Source organism: Corvus cornix, chromosome 3 (assembly GCF_000738735.6).
Source record: "Corvus cornix cornix isolate S_Up_H32 chromosome 3, ASM73873v5, whole genome shotgun sequence".
Lineage (NCBI taxonomy): Eukaryota > Metazoa > Chordata > Aves > Passeriformes > Corvidae > Corvus > Corvus cornix.
In genome coordinates this window covers 89,343,855-89,364,947 of record NC_047056.1, presented here as the reverse complement: position 1 = coordinate 89,364,947, position 21,093 = coordinate 89,343,855, and the positions used below count along the sequence as shown (strand labels likewise).

Here is a 21,093-nt window from a genome sequence, read left to right as displayed (position 1 = left end):
TTAGCTTAATAACAAGGAACTTGATAGAAAATTGTACCTAGTGGATTTTTTCTAGACACCCAGAAAACATTAATTTCTGTAGGCACTTAGGAAATGAACACTCATTAGGGATTCTTTTCTGTAGTTTTGCAAATCCTTTGAAGTTTCAAAATAGGTTGCACATTGCCAATGCATTGAAAAGCTATCCTGCTTTATGGTTGCAAAACAAAGGATGAAAAATACATTTACAATCTCCAGTGGAAAATAAAATCACCTAAAAAAAAAAGGAAAAAAAACCCCACAAGTATAAATATACATACTCATATATTCAATCGAGATACTGAAAACATATTTTGGATATGGTCATTTTGTCTCTCTTGGGCAAAGCAGAATGGCTTTTCTCAGCAAGGTGCTGCATGTAACGTACCATGGAGAAGTTTTTTGTCAAATGTATTCTCCAGATGGTGCGGGAAAAAGAGGTTCGACACGATTTCTAATTGTGAGCTTGTGTAAACCCATGTAGGTCTACTTCAGCCAATAATACTTCAAGACTTTTTTTTTTAATCTTTGGAACAATATAAAATGTTTTCTTTAATAGTTATTAATATCTTTAAAATCTAACTTGGTACACTCTTAGGTAAATACCAGATTTATCATATCTCATGTGGATTGCATATAAGTAACTAACACAGGGGCATGCCATATACTTAATTTTTTCCTTTTTAAGCATAGCATTTGTTTAGTTGCCATAATAACTTTTTACATGAGGACCCTGATGGTGTATTTTAGTGTTAAAATACAACATTCAGTTCCAGAAGATTTTTTCTCCCGTTAGACCTATAAACCAAAAGGAAGAGTCTTCATGCAGATAATGATTTAAGGTAGGAAATTCTGACAGTTCTTATATTAAAACAACCTGTTGGATATACTGCAAATTCCTTTGCCTTCAAAGAGTTACATACCTTCAGGGACTCTCCAAAGCAGGACACATGCAATGTGCTGTGTGTTGGAATACATTATCTCTGTTCTTAGGTTATTCAAAGAGAAGCTGGAACATCCGTATTTTCAGCAGTGTTGATGCAGTGCATTATTTGTTGCAGTTCAACACATTATGTAGCAAAACTCGGTGTACTGTGCACCTTCTGTTAACATACCTTCCCCTGTTTAAGACTAGAAAATATTAATAGAAAATGGGTCATATAAGCAGGAAAGTGTGTTGTAAAGGAATTGAAACAAATAGCATGTGTGCTGGCTCTCTGCTAGGCTTAGGTTTTTGAAATCCAGACAGAATCCACAGTTGGACCATTAAAGCAGAATGGGATTTATTCTGTATAGTTTCATCATCTTGTTACAATCTTTGTCATAGAAAAGGAAGAGAGAACCTTGTGCCATTTTCAGTTCTTGTTTAATATCTTCTTCACAGGAAAATGCTGCCAGGATATTAAACTCATCTGTTCTTTTGGATAATAAGGATGTAATGTACCATTCTGACCTTTCCAAATGCTGTGTTTCAAATTACTGTTCATTAGATCTTTTTTCTTGATTAAAGTCTCACTAACCTGTAGAAACAGAACGAAATAAGATCTAGTCAAGACATAGCATATCAAGCATGATCAAAACAAAACCACACATTTGTATAGCTCAAGGGCTATAACACATATTAACACTTTGCGGGCTGTACGATTCATTCATAACAAAGAAGCTAAAATGATGTCTGTTTAAATTTTTCACATGCTAATTTAGAATAGAAAGCTGAAGAACTTTTATTTGGTTCAAAGTTTAATTATGAGAGTAAGAAAGACTCTATTTCTGGGATCCTGTAGAAAAGTTTCAGAGATGAAGTCATAAGAGAACTGAATTATAATCCTCAAATAGAAATGTAATTAAATGATAAAATATATATGACTGAGGGTCAGATTCTGTTAACCTTATTCATTTTTATTTAGATTTAGAAATAGATATTAAGGGCAGAAGAAATTATGCATTATTGTCTAGTCTAACCTCCTGCATGGTCCCAAAATGTTATCCATCAGCCTCTGTAGCTTCTGAATGAGATGTAGCCTATCTTTCTAAGAGACCTATCTAGGTTGATAGCTCTAATGGTTGAAAGCTCTCATTGTTAATTTGGTGATGGGGGAACAGACTGGAATTCTTGGCTCCAGCTAATTACACATTCCTTACTCCTAAACTAAAGGGTTCTTTACTGTCAGTAATACTTTTTGCATGTAGGCTGAAGGCTGTAGTCAAGTTACTTCTCTTTCTTCAGTCTTTTCTTGACTGAATTAATAGCTAAGAATTTATTTAGTATTTCACTATTGGTACATTTTCCTAATTTTTTTTTTCAGAATTCTTTTTTGTACATCTTTTTGACTTTCCGTACCTTTTTCAACAAACCATAAAAGTGAATGGCTTTCCAGTAAGTTTCTCAAATGCGGTGAAAAAGAAGTGCCAATTTCTGAATACTATTTACCTATTTACTCTTACAAAGATTACATTTGTCATCAAGTAGCATCCCATTCATAGTTCATATCCAACTTACATCTACAGTGACACTGTGTCCTTCTCAAAACCATTATTTTTTGGAATAACTCAGGATTAAAACATACTTAAACCAAAATGAACTATTAATCTAAACAAAAAATTAGACACAAGCTGTCCCTTCGTATACAATTAAAAATAAGTCATACACTACTCCACTGTGTTCATAGTTTAATTCTTTTATCTGTAAGTGTCCATATTAATGGGACTTTAAACTTAAGTTTAACACTTTAAGCTGGTTTCTACTTTCTTTTTAACAGTGAAGTGGTTTTGCCTACAGTTTAACCTCTGCCGAGGAGAACTGGCCAGCCTTGGGACTGATGTTACAGAATTACGTACACACTTGGTGGTGATGAAATAACTGCTAATGGTGCTCCTGAGAGAATAACTCAGCATGGGTGTGGATGTTATGACTGCCTCCTGAGGAACTGCACTGTCTATCAGAGCAATTGCTTAGCTGTTGTTTACTTTTTCTGTCTGCGTGGATCAGTAAGCATTTTAAAACCACTGGGTAAGAATCTCTCTATTAGCACTTATGAAACCAAAAGACACATTAGGAAATAAATATATTGTTGTAACAAGGAAATCACCCAGTCTGGGCAGCGGATTTCTTTTAAGTGGTGTCTCTCACACCCAGTACTAAGAGATGAACATGGGGATGCAATGACAGGTAACAATTCATGTGATTCTCTGTAGGAAAAACATTAGTATCATCAAGAAGAGCAACAGCCTAAAGTTCCATGTATAACACACTTCCTCAGATACATTTTTTTCCTGTACAAAAAGTACATTTCCCTAGAAAAGAAGCAGAACTCCAGGAAGTAGTTGTAGCTGCAGGTTATACCAGTTGATTTCTGCTACAATGCTGGGTCCCAGGAGAAGGCAAGTCATCAGTCAGGAAGGGTTTACAATGAATCTAGATACTGTATTAACTATTTTCTCACTTTCAATTCATACAGAAAGTTCAATATCAAAAGGAAGTAGCAAAGCCAAAGCAAATAATTTAAGATCCTTTTGTAGATCTCATATCCCTTTGAATGCACATGTGGTTAGGGTTAGCCAGGCAATGCACACACACACATAGTGACCGAAATGGGAACTTACAAACCTTTTCAAGTGTCTACATATTTGAACTAACAGTGTGGCACAGCAGCATCAGCTGACTTGTTCTGCCTGTGGTGGCCTTCAAGAACATTCTTACTGCAGGCACTACAGACTACATGTATGAACTAATTACCATAATGTAACCTCAACTGACTACAGAAACCATGAGAATCTCCTGCTGAATATCAAGATTCCTTGGAGGAAACATTTCTCCTTTCTTGATAAACTGCAATCCTTGGTGTGCTTTCCTAGCAGGGCAGTACATGGAAAAAAGACTGGAAAACCACAGCACTTCACATGGTTACTTTCCCTGTCTACATGTAGTATCTGAATCTGTTTAGGGATCATGAATGTTTTGTTTTGGGCTATTATAAAACCATACAATAGAGCCATAAGGCTCTTCCTTTTCTAAGACTGAGATTGCTGTCACTCACCCTGTTCAAAGTGCTGCATGGAGAATGACACAAATACATTTTATTGACAGCAGGACCAGGCACCTTCATTTTTCATCCCAATATTAAGCCTACATAAACTTCAGCGTCATTGATTTTATGTTTTGTGTCCACGGGACTCTGAAAAAAGGGCCCAAAGAATAACAAATTAACAACTATTTAAAATGAGGAGGAAGAAAGAGTGAAGTCTAATTGAACAAGTGTGTAAAATTGACAAGTTATTTTGACAGCATTAACGAGTGATAGCTTGATTTTCAGAACATTCTGTCTTTTACTTTGAAAAATAAAATTCAGGTAGTAAACCTAGTTTTCTTGACAGGCCCTTGAAGAATGGATAGGGATTTTACATGACATGAGATTTAATTGTGTTTATGAAACATTTTTTGTATCCCCAAATATTTCACCAGTAAGCCAAACCCATTAAAACTAATTTAATTTTATCAATGGATTGTAACATTAAGGTTTTTCTTGTTTTTCCCACTTTTTTTCTTTCCTGGTTTCTTTTCTGCTTTTTAAAGCCCTGGGTTTTTTGAAAAGTCATACAATTTTCTCAAAAATTAAGTAGTTGAGCTTCTTAAGACATTAAGTATGTATGTATCCTTATAGGAATCAGCTTTCCTGGTAGCTGGATAGATTTCCCAGTAGCAGGAAGACATTTACATATTCAATTTTTGTTTGAAGTTAGATGTCAAGCAAGTTTCTTAGGACTCAGTTCCCCAAATCCCACTTTATGCTTGCTTGGAGAGCCATTAGATCCTTGTATTTGCTTTTATTTCATGATAATTTCCTTTAGTTTTTGTAAGCAATGAAGCAGTCCTTAATCACTGATCCCTTTTGATAAAAAACAAGCCTTTTAATTCCTGCAGGGTATTTGCTAACCTTGCAGTGCTCAGCAAAGTGGCTTGCAGGTACACCTTATGAATAGAAGTAGTCAAATTGCACAACAATGATGAAGTAGACTTGGCTACTTAAAATGCAAATAATTAAAAATTCCAAGGTACATTTTTAATTCTACAAATATCATTTGCAAGGTTTTTTTAAAAATCTGGCTTTAATATTCACAAATAAAAATACAAACAAGAGCAACAATGACAAAATGTAAGAACCCTGAACAGATCCTACTAATGGTGGCTGTGACTGACCATATTTTGCATTTTGTGAAATTAGGAAGAATTCTTTTCTCTGCGCAAGCAAAGAATGTTACATTCTGCAACAGAGACAAATCCAAGATTTGAGATTCTCTATGCCCGTATTGTGGCTGTCACAGACAATCTCTCAGATCAGAAATCAAAGGTATTTTTTTCACCTATATTTGTGTCCTGCTTGCCTGTCACAGTCCAGGATGGCATATGGATTTGTAAGGACACAGACACCCACAGTCAGACCAGCACTCTCAACTCTTACATTCATTTCATGGCTACAATTAAAGATGTTCAGACCTTATTTTTATGGCCTTACTCAGGTGAATAAGTAACTCAGGGTGACAAAATCTGGAAAGATATGAATTACATGATAGTAGAATAATAAAAGCAAGGGTGAAATGTGCTAGTGTACAAACTGTAAATACAAATGCACTGCACTATGCCAATTCTAGTGCCAAGGTGATGGCCATAATATAACAAGACTTTATATTGTTTGCTAAGACCTTTCTGGCAAAAGTAAGGGTGCAGAAAAACTAGATTTTCCATGAATGATATCAGTATATCAGTTATTTCAAATTATTAATATTAAAAGTCATAACCACTGAAAATACCTTTTCCTCCTGTTGGAGACACAGAATAGATCCCCAACAGCTGAAATTTACACAGCTCGTTATTTAACACGGCAAGAGCTACTGTCCTTTACCCCAGGGTTAAAGGGATGTCTGGTAAAATGACATTCTCTTATGAAAAGGGAAATAGCTGAATATTGACAATAGGATTCAGGGCACATTTTTTATACTGTCAAGAATTTTGGATTTGTTATGACAGAGTAGGAATGAAGGCAAACCCTTCACATTTGCATAGACAAGAAGTAATTATTTTGATAATTTTGAAATCATATGAAAATTCTAATGCACAGACCTAAAATTCAATATGCAATCTAATTTGAAAGCCTTCCCTTCTTCTTACAGAGTATAATGAAGTCTACTATGTACAGAAATTAATAACATGAAAATACAACATGAAAGAACTTACTAAAACAATTAAAATTACACTTAGGGGTATTTTACTGATTTTTTATTGTTTTGTAGCAGTTTCAAGGCATCAAACTTTTTTTACATGGAGAATTCCAGCCTTCCCTGAAACTTATGTAGAATTTACTTCCCAGCCAAATAGATCTGTGAAATCCAAAAAAAAAAAGAAAAGAGTGTACTCTGAGTACCTGTCACAAGCGTGTGTAAAGCTCGGCAGAATTCAGCGGAAATGTGACTGCTTCCCTGTCGTCTTGCCAAAGGCAACAGCTGGTGAGTGCCTCAGGCTCCAAAGAGGTGCTGGTTCAGAGATGTCACTGCCAGCTCCAATGTGCAGTTACCAATCCACTGCCCTTGGGAGCACAGGCTGCAGGAAACCCCCTCACCAGGTAGGTTGACCTGGAGCATTTAGTTCTTTCACCTCCTGCTATGGACCTGGAGAAGCTACAACAGCTTTTGGAGACCCTGGCATGACGCTGGAAGCAGCGGCTGGAGTGCGACTTGGGAAGAGTAAGACTGAAATCCATGAAACCCCACCTTGATCATGGCTCATCCTACTGGGATGCATAAAGCCTAAAACCATGGCACAAACCAGAAGAGGCAGACATTCCAAGATCACTGCTTGTGCCCCTGGTTCTCAGCACCAACACCTGAAACTTCATTCTCATTCTTCTCCAACTTTTCAGTGCTCTCCAATAGCTGGGTATTTAATCTCTTCAAGAAAAAAAGCCACTACCCAAAAATAAGTTACTTAGGAAAGGAATTTCAAATTTCATTCCCTCAGCACTACAATTAAAGCAGTTTGCTCATTGTTATAGCTTTAGTTTGTACAATGGAATATTCTGTATATGCTCATTCTGTGTTACATATATATGCACTGTAAATATGACAGTGATTCTGGGTCTGTGCTAAAACACCTAACAGTTACTGAACACAGTTCCTGGTGCAGTGCGATGCTAAAACTCTATGTATATAAAACCAAATAGATTTCAGTGATAGTACTCACAAGCTTATGTTTTATATTTCCTCAAGTTCTTCCTGTATCAGATCAATATACTCTTTTAAAGGGGTAAAATAAGTATCCTTTTATTTCTCTGATTCTTAAGAGTATCAAATCTCAGTTGCTTCATATTGCATCACCTGTGTAGCATGGAACTGAAGACTTGATTTCAAATCTCCCCAAGTCAGTGAGCATCACTGATGGCTTGTGCTGGCTTGAATTTAATCACCACTGTCCTTTGTGGTCACTATGCCAAAAAGTCACTGCATTTCCAGTCCTGAATAAAGAACGCTAGTCATGCACACAACACCGAAAGTGAAAAAATATGTACCAGGAGGTCAACAACAAAGAATGAGGCTTTCCATTTTTTGTTAATCCAAACATTTGTGTTTCTAATTCAGGGATTATGGTTCAACAGATGCCAACTGTTTACATTTCAGGAAAGGTCCCTCTGGTATGTATGAAGGATTTGTCCTGAAGTGAATCTGCTTGATCTCTATAAATATTTGGAGGTAGCGTGCTACTTTAATGGAATTAATAAAAATCGTGGAGGTTTTTATTGGTACACAGACTATACTCCACAGAACACCGTTGAAGTTGATGTAGCCCATTTATTAAACCTTCTGCTGTACTGTAATATTTAGCACAGCATAATTCTAGAGAGAGATCTTACCACCTATACACCTATGATGAGACCTACTGAGGTGAATAGGATTGCTTATTGTAATAAGATATGACTTTATATTTTACTTTCTTTGTCTGTCTGACATTGGAACTTGCTTACAGGTACCAATTCCTGGAGTTGTACAAAATTAATCAGAGTACTGCGAGAGAAAAGAGTATCTCAGAAACCACAATAGGCAATTCTTAAAGGCTGATGATTTAATGAGATCTTTTATAGCTTATGGTAAGTCAACCTTCTGTGGTTTTAGTAAAAAGCTTAAATGAGTTCTCGTGTTTATTTTTCACAGTTATTACATTTATCACTCTTAACTGTCCTTTGCTTTGGTAAGGATCATTCAAATATTTTTACTTATATGCCTAAATATATTATTGTTTTCTCTTGTGTTGCCCTTCACTCTCCTTTTGTCCTTGACAAAATCAGTTTTGCTGTCCATTTTTCCAGTTCTCACAGAGAACTAGCTGTGCCAACCAATTTCCATGTGATGGAAATACCTGCCCTTTTGTTGACAGGACAGACACATGCAGGATTGTACTGAGGTATCTGCACCTCTGAAGCGTATACACTGCATTCTTTAAGTGAATTATTTGCCACGGTAATGTTATGCTTACCTCATTCTGCCAGCTGAATCCACAGATACTGGGATGAGCTGAATGGTTTTCTACAGTTCACAAATTACAAAAAAAGTGGTTTTTACTCAAAAGTATATTTATGATAATGCTAAACATAATGCAATATTACAGAAAATATTTCTGGCATACAGGGCAAGTAGAAATTCTAAGAAGGAGATCTGGAGCACAAGAACAGCAGATACATAAAGAACATAGAGAACATAGATTACGTTTTTGTATTTAATTCAGGATAATTTTTCCCACGTTTTCATTATATGATGCATTAGAAGAGCCTGCAAAAGTTTCACAGTCCTTGCACCCTCTTCTGAGGTTCTCTGCAGAGATAATTCTTTCTGATTTTATAGGAAAACTCAGAGTGAGTACCTAAATACTCAAAATATTTTCCATTCAACTACCAATTAAACAACCAGTCATTACAAAAAAATCTTTATCTCTGCACTATGTCAGTATTGTCATATCTTAAATATCTCTCTGGATCAAGGTCGATTGGGAGAAGTTCAAAAGCTGGATGAGATTCTGACAAAAAGCAATAGGAATAATTGGAAAGCCATAATAAAGGGCTAATATTGCACCACTTTGTATTCATATAAAGGTTGATGCCGAATATACTTTAATTAGACTAGAAGAATATGACTCAAAGTGAGATGTCAAAATAGGAAGTGCATAAAAATATAAGCAGGATAGCACTGAAAAGACAATTAAGACATCTCAGAGATTATGTTAAAATGGGCAACTGAGAAATACACCAATATGCAACGTGCATTTTGACAAAATGCAGAAAGATGTACTTCCAAACTCTGGATACTAAATTATATTCCTTGATTTTAAATTCATTGGATTCATAGAAAATATCTAGAAGTCATTGTGTCCATTCCAATAGAAACATCTGGCTGATGCATAACTGATGTCCAAGAAACAGTTGAATGGGAAGTACAATTACAATATTAGATTGATTTATAGCTCAGTAGTCTGCTTTAATCTGAACCTAAAATACTTGAAAAATTCTAGTGGCTAAATTGTCAGTGCTGCCTGTAGACGAAAATTTTATTATTAATTAAATTTAGGAACAAGCAAAAGCAGAAGAGCTCAGAGAAAAGCAATTTTTTTAAAAATGCCAAATGAGCTTGAAAAAATCACTATGCCTAATTCCTAGTAAGCAATGAACTGAAATGCTTCTAATACATGTCATAAATATGTGTTTTTGTGCAATGGGAACAACCATAATTCTGATGAAAACATTACTCCCTAATCCCCCAAAAAGAATGAATATGGCAAACCCCACTTTAATCTTCTAGAGGAACCCAAATGTTGAATTCTGTTCTGTACATTTAACACAGGGGGAAATTCTAGAGCAATGTGACATCTTTTTAAAAAAAAAAAAAAGTGTAAATTCTTCCCCTTTGAGACAAAAATGAGGCATCAAATTCCTGAGACTGGGGATGAACTTTCTCTGTTGCCAGTTATTCCTCCTGGGTAACCTATCCCTACATTTGTGACCTTAGCTTATGTTTGGCACTGGTTATTCAACAGGCCATCTCTTTCTGGGTGCATACTGCAATCTGGGTTTATCAGTGTCACTGCTTATTGAAATAAGCGAACCAACATGCTAAAGCAGAAGGCGATTACATAGCGCAGTGCAGCACACGTAGCCTTTATCTGTGCTCCATTTACTGAGAGATGAGGGGGTTCATGCTGATCATTTTAGTTTTTAACCCCTATAAGAGTGTGATTCCAACCTGTGTTATTTCTTATTTATATAAACACTAATAATTCATTGCCTGTTTCAATACTATGGAAAATTATGCATGCACTGCCAGCCTGTTCTTGACTATTGCTTAAAAGGAAACCAATAAGCCAAAAGCTGGGTTCACTTTGAAGGCTTCAACTTCATGTAGGTTTGATGTTAAAGCTAGAGAGAGTGCAAAATCTGTTGCCCTGGCAAGGAAACTTCCTGTGCTAACATCTAGCTTTCTGCTCATGTCTAGGCACAGGAGTTTTCAGGAGCTGCTCCAAGTCATCCCTTCAAGTCTGCGTTGTCTCCTGATTTTGAAGCACCTCGTACTCCTTGGGTCTTTATGGGTAATTTCTATGCAAGCACTGTTAGGCAAGCACAACACCCCTTGTTCCTTGCCTGAATTTCAGTTGCTCCTGCTAGGCAGCATCCAAGACACATGGCTTCTTATTTTTCAGAGAAAAAAAGTATTCCATCTTGCTTTTTTGTGTTTCCAACTGTCATCTTGAGATTCCAGCCCTTCTAACTCTCTTAGCACATTTATCTCGTGACTAAGAGGATCCAGTTGCTTGTACTGAGGAATTGCTGTCCTAACTGAAGTCTTTGAACTTGCAATTATCTTTTGAAAGTCTTTACTGCACCATCGATGTTCAAAAAGGTTTTATATATCAAAATGACAAGTTTAGAAGTACATTAGAGGAGACATCCAGAGTATCTAAATATAACTATGGAAATGAATATTAAATATGACTTTACGAGAGGATGAAAGTGCATGGATTGAATTTCCATTGTAACCACAATTTATTTACACTGCATGCTGGTTCTGTCCTCTTAATTTTCTTCACTGTCCCATGAAGACTGGCATTTTTAAGTTGCAAAAACCTATGTAAAAATCTCCTATCAACTCCACAGGAGCTATGATTAGCAAAGGTAGGTAACAGAAAGGACAGGAAACTGCAGCTGTGTGGGAGAGAGGCATTCCCCAAGAGTGTCTGAAAGACAAAACTGAGTTTATTGTTTCAGCAGTGGGAAATCTGCTCCTAAGGCCTTGAACAAGAAGTCCATTTCTTTAGTGACTGGTCCACTGTGCAATATGGAAGACTTTGGATCTGCATGTGTCAAGTTATTGCCCAATTTTAGACATTTTTGCACAATGTAGTTCAAAATAGATATTTTTATTCCAAAGTCAGGAGACATCCTGTGCATTATCTCTGCATTATCAGAGACAGAAGGGAAGAAAGAAAGGTGACAACACTAATTGGATTGATAAATGTTAGGGAACTGAGGAAAACCATGACAGGAGAGGAAAATCTCTTTCAGTAGACTGGAAAGTAAAAGAGAAAAGCTGGTAAAAGTACCCAGCTTTGTCTGTGACCAGAAAAAACTGCACTTCTCACATGAGATATTGAAAAAATAGGTCCTACTTTCTCATATAGCAGGAGAAGTAGAATCAGGGTATTACTCACTGGGATGTAGTGGTATCATTTTATGCAAAAGCTTGGATCATTCTGTGTAATTGGCATCCCATCCAATTTATTAAATTCAAAGAAGGTTTACAGAGAATATATGGAAACACCTGACCTTTCTCTTCTCAGGGTGGGCTACAAAGAAATGCATTCTGTGGAGGATTCCGAGTGGAATTTTTGGCCCTGCCAACTCAGCATAGTCATCACAGGTCTCAGAGGCTCCAGCCCTGTATATTTGCTTTGCTTGAACACAGTAGACAAGGACTCTCTATGGACACTGCCCATGCTTAGTCTGTCATCCCAAGAGCTCCTGAGGAAAGAACTGATACTCTGCAATAATGTGCTGCTGCAGCATCTTACTCTGCTTCAGTTGTGTTGGCCATTCCTACAGCTTGTGCTCAACAGAGTACTTATGGAGGATGCAGCATACACCAGCTTCTCCACAGCCGTGTTCAAGTTCAGAAAAATATGTAAATAAAAGGCTTTGGTTTTTATACCTCCCCCCCCTTATTTCACGTATTGAATCTAAGGAACGATTTATTCTTCTGGGCAATTTGTAGAAAAGTACAAATGCATGCATGGAGTACTAACAGACTTGCCAACTTATTCCAAAAAATGATGCACCTAAACAATAGCTGGGCAAATATTCAAAGAGGCATCATACTACTACTACTACTACTACTACTACTACTAACAACAACAACAACAACAACAGAAAGGGGCAACTGAGGAAGACTACAAAGGCTAGAAGGTGGTGAATGCACAAGGCGAAAAAATTTTATGGCCTGCAAAAACATCAGTAGTAGTGATGAGGCATAAATCAAAAAGTAGCTACTTGATCTTTAGGCTGAGGTTACAGGATGACAATTAGAAAACTATGTTTTCACTTCTAAGTGGTTTTGTCTGATTGGAAATCACCAAGAGAGAAAAATTTGGTGCTCAAGATGACTTTTAAAATGAAATCAAATTTCAAGGAGAACTGTGACTTGAAATGCAACATTTATTTCTACCTTATAAGGCAGTGTTAGAAGAAGTTCCCTCCGTATCTTCCTCAATAGCTTTTATATTAGCAAATGCTCATATACTCAAGGGCAAAATCACTGTGATAGAGAAAGAGAAGGGGTTCTTTTAATTTGCTTTGCTGTTTTGAACATCCAGTGACCTGCAAAACCTGGATAAAACCCATTGGTTTATTCACTCACTAGAAGGATTTAGGAATATCTCTTCACTTTTACAGGAGTGATAACTGCCAGAGCTGTGAAATTTGGTAATTATTGCAGATATTGTGAATAAACATTGGTACCACTGATGTGCCTCGTATATGCTAACAATAGGTACAAAAGTTATTGGATTGCATAATATTCACTTCTACCCTGGAGAAGACTTAGGATCTTATTCCATGGAAATAATGAAATGAATGGAAATCAGTTAATAGGATTAAACCCACTGTAGAGAGATGTGAAGCATAAAGCCACAGTTAATGACTCGTGATCTCTCTCCCCCTGTCCCCAGTCAATACAGTTTCTTTATTCCTCTTTGGTCCATATAACTCATATATATTCCTCTCACCTAGTAGTTCATGACCTTGTTCAAGTACTTGGTCTTTTCCTTAAAAACTCAGATGATGTTAAGAGTACTTTTTTTAAACAGCAATGAAATGTATTATACATGTGGGAATCAAGTGAAAAATATTAATTCTAAAATGGTGCCTCTATTCACTAAAAATATTTATGTAAATCCAATTTAATTTTCACATCTTTGGTTCGAGCACTCCAAAAGAAGATGTGATGCTGAAACCAGGGTATTATTTTGGCATGCTTAGTCCTTCACCTGATTGTCTCTGATCTCTTAATATCTGCACTCTGGTTCAGTATCACAAAGCAAAATATGTACTGTTCTTTCCTCAGCTGAGCCACTTGCAGGATGTTTCAGAGTATCTAGATTAAGACAATACCTCATTATATAAATATGAATCTCTGGGACTTAACTCGTATTTCAAGGGACAACAGAAACTTTAAATGTTTCTCATACTAAAAAGATCTCAAATTCTGTATTTCCATTATGACGAGATTCATACCAAACTCTTACTGAATAAATAACATATGTAGTGTTATTGAATAAAAAGAATGGCCTATCTAAATAGAGAAGAATTGTTGTTTTAAAGACAATTGAATCTTGAGTATTGCTTTAAAGACAGTGCCACTTTACTAAATCATACTGTAGCTTATGAAAAATATTGCAATATATTTAAAATCTGAGATTATAATTAGCTTTCCTTTAGCTGACAAAACTCCAGAAAATACACTGATAGATATATAAAGGTAAGTTTTTCTTCCAGATCCTGAGATTTACAAAATAACCTAATGGAAAGCAAAACACAGAAGTCAACTCAACCTGTGCTCAAAACCAGTGCCTAAAGTTTTCAGGCATAATTAGGAGAGCTCTGTGGAGTTAACCTGGTAACACTGTGCTAAATCTTGGAATTCTTCTAACTGGAACAAATTTTCAGACTATTCAAATTACTATCACTCTCTTGGCACTTGTGCAATAAAGTTCTGATTTTAAACCCATAAGAATTCTGCTTCAGTAGTATTGCTGTGGATGAAATATCACACTATTTACTCAATATCTTCTGAGAAAAATACTATTTGGTGTGAGGAGTGACTATAAAGTAACTATTAAGAATTATATCATAGACTTGGCGGTATCTTTAAAAACTGGAGTTATTTTTTGGCAATCCTCTTGCTTTCTTTGCCATTGTCCAAAAGACACAAATTGAGCTGGCAGTGTACGCTTGTGGCCCAGAAGGCCGATGGTATCCTGGGGTACATCAGGTGATCCTGCCCCTCTGCTCAGTCCTGGTGATGCCACACCTGGCGTGCTGTGCCCAATTCTGGGCTCCCTGGTACAAGAGAGACATGGAGCTCCCGGAGCAGGTTTAGTGGAGGGGAACACAGATTATTAATGGAGTGGAGCACCTCTCTTACAGGGAAAGGCTGTTGAGCCTCGAGAAGAGTCAGCTGAGAGGGGAACTCATCAATGTCTATCAGTATCTGAAGGGAGGGTGACAAGAGGATGTTTCCAGGCTGTGCTCTGTGGTGCTGAGCAATAGGACAAGAGGCAATGGACAGAAATTGATGCACAGGAAATTCCACCTGAATATGACGAAAAACTTCCTTACTGTGCAGTGACTGAGCACTGGAATAGATTGTCCAGAGAGGCTATGGAGTCTCCCTCACTGGAGATATTCAAGAATTGTCTGCACACAATCCTGGGTAATGTGCTCTAGGATGGCCCCTCTTGAGCCGGGAAGTGGGATCAGGTGACTCACTGTGGTCCCTTCTAACCTTACCCAGTCTGTGATTCTGTGAAATTCCTTCCCTCTCCAATCTGGGCATGTGGTTAAATCAAAGGACATCATCTTTGCTGGGAAGGAAGATGGCAGTACAGTATCCTAATTCTTTGTGAGAGAAGCTGGGATTTGCACTTCAGGAAACTTTCAACCCTATAGGAATGGAGGTCTATGACAAGGGTCTGGCATACACTGAAAGCCTTTCAGTCACTCCTATCCCACTCGCTGTCTGGAGATGATTCCAAAAGAAACTGCATTCAGTTTGCCTTGAAGTTTAAGAACAGTCAGAGAGGAGGGATGAGCAAGGCCATGCTCTGCCCAGATTAATGGTTGTCAGTCTGCTTGTGGACCTGTCAAATGTAACTATGCAAAGTCTGCTAAGAGCAGGAAGTGGATTTGATATCAAAGGCTACATACAGGCAGCAGCTCTTAACTCAGGGCTTATGTAAGTGCATATATATAAGGACAGAAGCCTCTAATTAAACCAGCCAGTCAACAACTCTCTTTCTGAACTGTGGTGTGTCTCCAGAGATCCTTATTCAATTATTAATGCATCTGCTGCTAATTTCATCATGCAGAGTGTGAATTTGTCTTTCCACATCGAGCTCTAAGGGAAGTTTGTAAGAAATATAGAACTTGTCAGCACGTAAGAGTCAATACATTACTGCTGTGCTGCAGCCATTTATAACAAAACTAAAATGAGCACTCACTTGTTTGGCATTAATTTAATGTCCCACTTAGCTCCTATCAGACGTAAATAGCTGCTTCATCCATTTAAGCATTTCTGTTCGTGCACATAATGAAGTACTCTGTACCTGTCAAGTAAGCAGAATTCATAACTGAAATAAGAAATGGATGAGAAAATTCAATGTTCTTAATATTAAGCCTCTACAAGGGTAGCACCAGACTCTTTATGGCTTCTGTGAGATTCACCTTTTATTCCACTCTTCAGAAACCATATGAAGACATGACATATACACATGCTAGCATGCCAAAATGTTTCTAAAAGGGATATCTGTTCAACTTCAGGCACAATTAACAAAAGCTGTAGTTGTCGAACACACGCTATTACGAAATAAAATACTTAGCCAACCTCTCAGTATTTAATTTTTTTTTATGTTCTCCATTATAGAAAAACACAATTTAATTTTAAACAGTATTCTAGTTGTGATCATACTCTCTTGAGGAAATTTTTATGAGAATGAACAGAGATAATGACTACTATTAGTCACTGTCATTAGCATAAAACATTAGAAATGACAATATTTGTAACAGGCTATGACATGACAATTAAAATATGACTTTCTATCACTTGTGTATGCTTTGGCTACAGCTGGTTGCTGTTTTCTGAAGTTAAACTGATAGAAGTCTGGTAATGGTATATTTAATAGCATGTTCATCATCAGATCTAACTGTTTTCCACCACAGGGTATGAAGTTTTATGTCCTCTATCAACCCAAAACAAACAGCCCTACTGCTTAATGGCTCTTCAATTAATGTTTATGGTGCTACTTTTATAGCCTAAGTTACAAGAAAAAAATCCAACAAAATCCCGCCAAGAAGCCATTTAAGAATTTAAGAAGCTTAATGGGACTTCAACGAATACCAAAAATCACTAAAACATGTATGAGGTCCCACAGTTAAGGATGTGAAATAGAAGACATTAGAACGACATTACAAAGACATTAGAAAACAGAAATAGAAGACATTGACAATTGTTATAATTGCCATTGGAGGGGGAGAACAGACCTTCATGTAGGGGAAGATGATTGAGGGACTTCAGGTTGGCTGCCTTGCAATTGCTGCTCATGCTGGGTTAAAACAGAGAAGACCTGCTCATCCCAAGTCATGCACAGGTCAGACTCTGTTGCTCAGATTGCCAGCTTATTCCCCTGAGAGTGATTTGCCCTCAGTAACCCAGATGCTTGCCACCTACTCATAATTCTTTTCCCTATTTAGCAGAGCTCATGCTGATTAAAATGAAAGAACAGTTCAAAGACAGGTTTCTCTTTAACTGCCTTGGTGCATACTAATTTTTGTCTCTCCCTTTTGTACTAAGCCTCTAGAAGGCAAAGTAAAACTACTGTAAATATGTTTTCACTGGAGAGCTGCCATTGTTCTAAATTATGAAAGCAAATGATTTCTGACTTGGGTTGTTAATTGTACGTAGCAGTAATATATTAATTTTAAGCTGCCCATCATAATCCAGACATCCTGATTTCTAGCTTTTAATGATGCATTACGAGCCTTTATTTCTCTGACACCCAAGCAATTAATCACTGACACTCCTCAGTCCCCCAAGGCAGCTGGACATCATTAGACAAGAAAGAATCAGACCTGAGGGGTGGTGAAAATTTCTCTTCAGGAAATACTTGGGTTTTGCACCATAAACTCTGCTTGACATTCATTTCAGCAAATATATTTTAATAGAACCACTGTTATTTTGCCTCTCCTCCCAGTCTCCCAGGAGTTTTTGTAGCTCAACATGATGTTCAGAAACAGGCAAAAAAGGCTCTGTGAAGTTTAAAGGCTGTCAAGCCTTCTTGGCAAATTCCCTACAAGAGCACAGCTGAGAAATGACAAACCTATCACCTGACTGGCTGGTGTTTAAAGCTGACTGTTTTTGATTAGGAAGCAATGAACCTTCCCTTCTGGAGTTCATTCTGTGTTTCATAAGCACCTATTCACTGAAAATTATGCATTCAAACTGATTTGAATCTGATTAGTGTAACACTCCAGTTTTATTATTTGTAGTAAATACAGGCATCTCTTATGGTTTTACTGCACATTTAGGAGAATGTCAGGATAGTTAAAGACTTACTTTTACTTCTCATGTGTTATTGCTTGACATTTAAAACATCCAAGAATAATATATGCCTGTATTGCAGTTACTCACTTGTTGTGTGCATTGCTCCATACGTACTCACACTCTACTTCCTCTCTGCTCCAGAGGGAAGAATAGGATGAAGGCAATCCTGCCTACTCAAGGACAAAGTACTGTGTTCCCAGCTAGAAGTTACTGTGAACTGCAGCAGCTAATGTCTTTAATGGAAAACTCCTGTACTAGACTCTGTGCTGCAGACTCTGTGGTATTTCAACAGGCAGCACTGAGCAGGAGCAGCGCTGCTACCAGAGGGGCCAGCACTGAACACTGAATGGCTCTTTCAATGTCAGCCAGCTTCAGGAGTTGCAATGTGAATGCTCTGGGAAGCTTGATACACTTTTATCTTCTGAGAGCCTTTCAATTATATGTCCTTTCATATCATTACATAACTTCCAATGATCTGCACTGTGGACCTCAGTAATAAAAATCCATTTCATGCCTGAAGAACGCAACTTCTTTGGTAAGTCAGTTTAGACCTAGACGAGGAGCAGTGCATTTGACCAGAAACAAATGCTGAGTGGAGTCAGCTGGTCAGGTCAATAAAAGCTAAAAATAGTATTTGAGTCTGAGAGAAAAAGACAACTCAGGACACAGCCTAGAGGCTAGATTCAGCCCTGGCTAAACATTTATCTCTGCATCAGTGTTACAAGGAGAGATCAGTCACCCAAACTTACACGCTGCAGAGGGGTTACAGATATATCTACAGAACTCACCAGTAAGGTCTGGGAGTAACTGAGAGCTTAATGTCATTATTACTAATATGGTCCATAGTATCTTATGTCTATTAGCTTCAAGGCTGAGTATTCACCAACAGTTACTTCTACCTATCTTGAGAAAAATACATATACTTACACAATTTACCTCCTCATTTACTTACCTGTTCTGTACACCATCATTATAGTGTGTAACTACAGCAACATCAGTCATTAGGGGTGCTTTTACAAAAATAAAGGAGGCTCACTTCAGCAGCAATTCCAGCTAATAGTGAAACATTTCTGTGATACGTGTATTTTCAGTACTTCAGCTTTCACTAGTACCAGCTGGCTGTCTCAAAAATCTGTAACATATTAATTTCAACAGTATCTGTATAAAGATGCAAGACAAGAAGTACGAAAAAGCTGGTTTGGGTCAGGATATTTAGGTCTTTTCTGCCAGTGATGATGCCTGGTTTTTGAGAATCCGAAGCTGAGACTAGTGGAAGCTGCAGGCTGTCAGTACTTCTGAAAATGAAGGTATGGCTTCAGTGCTCAAATACAGAGAGAAGTGTCTAATCCATCTTTTGAAAATGTTGAGAATTATTAACAGAAGTGCCTTCTCGTAAACAAATCCTATTTCTTTACTAAACAAGCCATTTGAGAACAAAGCCATCAGAAAAAAGAATTAGCAAAAATTACAGAAGTACAGAAAATTAACTTCTGGGAAATTCCATAGGCTACTTTCTACAAGGTGAATGAGTAGCACAAGAAGCTCCAAGTGAAGCCTTGAATGGTCTGTTCACAACAAAGCTCTTGTGCATTGGCCTGTGCTTCTCTAATCCCACTTTTCAACTTCTTGCTCGACAACGGAGCATTGGGCACAGAACAGGCTTACCTCAAACTCCAAGGACTAGCATATGCCTCAAGCCTTGTTCTTCTCAGCTCTATACAATTTAATTAATGATATGACACAATATAAACAATCTGTAGCTTTTAATGAAAGCAACTCCCACAACTGAAATTTAAAACTTTGTTCCTTAAAAGTTTAATTATTAAGGTTGAGATAAATTTTGCCCAATCTCAGTTACCTAAAAGACAGCTACATAGTCTACACTAGGCATTTAGGCATATTTTCTAAACAGTAGAGGGCATTTCATTCCATTTGGGTTTTTTTGACACATACCTGAAAATGGGTTAAATAGTCCTTTGAACCTGAACTGAGTATATACACATATATATGCAGCTGGAAAACAAAAAACCAGAACATGCAAGGAAGTAATGGAATCAGATGAACTTTGGTATTTTGCTACGAAGTTCTGGCTTGCCCAGGATGGGGAAGAATCAGACTTCCCTTTCTTCCTCTATAGACTTTTGTTTGTCTTCTAGAAATATGAGTCTTCCAACCTTCTGAAATATTTTATCACTTATTAAAATCTGCTGTTACCAAGTGAAAAGGAATTACTACTCTCAAATTTCCAAGAACACTAGGTCATTTTCTTTAGGCAAAGAGTGAAAACAACCTACTTCCAAGTCCTCCTTGTAAGCCATTTTAGGAAATATGGTATAATGGTTAGCAGCTTGGGCTCTAAGTGAAGGTATTTTAGTTCTGATGAAAAGCATTCTGTGTGATGCAGCACAGTTTCCCCCTTCTTCTTCAATTTGCTATATGCAAAGCAAAAATAATAATAAATAAAAACACTTCTAAGAGCCCTAGAATACTATTTACAGAGTTAACACATTTAAAAATAATCTAAGTAAACCCTTAAGAAAGCTGCATATTTTCACCCATTTTTTTATCTCACTCACAGCCTACATAAAACTGGAGTGTGAATACTGTCACCCAGGGTTTATTTCCAGCTCTATCTAGGAAAAAGAATCTTGAAAAATCCACTGAGTTTCTTCTCAAGTCTAGAGTTGTGTTAGGCTTGAATAGATTCTGGCCGCATTCTTTTAGCTCTTTCTCTGTAGAGAAAAATCTGCATCTTAAGCAGGGCATAGTTTAAATTTTTATCACCATTTGCAAGAGCAGATCCAAAAGTAATGTGGGCAGAAAAGCGTCACCTCTTTTAGAACACACAGTGACAGGGAATGGGGATCCCATATGAGGGCTTCATGCAGTTCTTCAGGGCAGACTTCAGGTCTGTTTTCTGGTGTGCAGTCAGAAGAAGCAAGGGAAGGACTGTGGTTGCACCAGGGTGTAGGAAATGAAGGTGTGTCCAGCTACAGAGGGACTCCACGTTAGTTTTTGATATTAATTTTGTGAGCTGAAACCTCCTGGATGCACTAGCTACCAACAGCAAAGGCTGACAGTAGTCTTTTGTTTCACATTCTCATTTCTAATAACTAAATGCAATAATTGCATTTTTCTATGACATATGGATGTATACAAGTTTATTACAGAAAA

General features: G+C 37.2%; 1 protein-coding gene across 15 annotated transcripts in view; it reads right to left on the bottom strand.

Annotated features, from left to right (window-relative positions):
- Positions 1-1,279: 1,279 nt before the first annotated feature.
- KHDRBS2 (KH RNA binding domain containing, signal transduction associated 2) overlaps positions 1,280-21,093 on the bottom strand; it is a 346,343-nt gene continuing 326,529 nt past the window's right edge. For 5 of the 15 annotated variants that reach the window (XR_005604150.1, XR_005604146.1, XR_005604149.1 and 2 more), the window contains 4 exons: positions 15,821-15,925; positions 8,540-8,589; positions 4,056-4,193; positions 1,280-1,538 (listed from right to left, as the gene is read on the bottom strand). The gene's annotated coding sequence lies outside the window, so the exon portion shown is untranslated. Of the gene's footprint in view, positions 1,539-4,055; positions 4,194-8,539; positions 8,590-15,820; positions 15,926-20,213; positions 20,352-21,093 lie in introns of all 15 variants that reach the window. The other 10 variants (XR_005604159.1, XR_005604157.1, XR_005604158.1 and 7 more) reach the window with 8 other exon arrangements.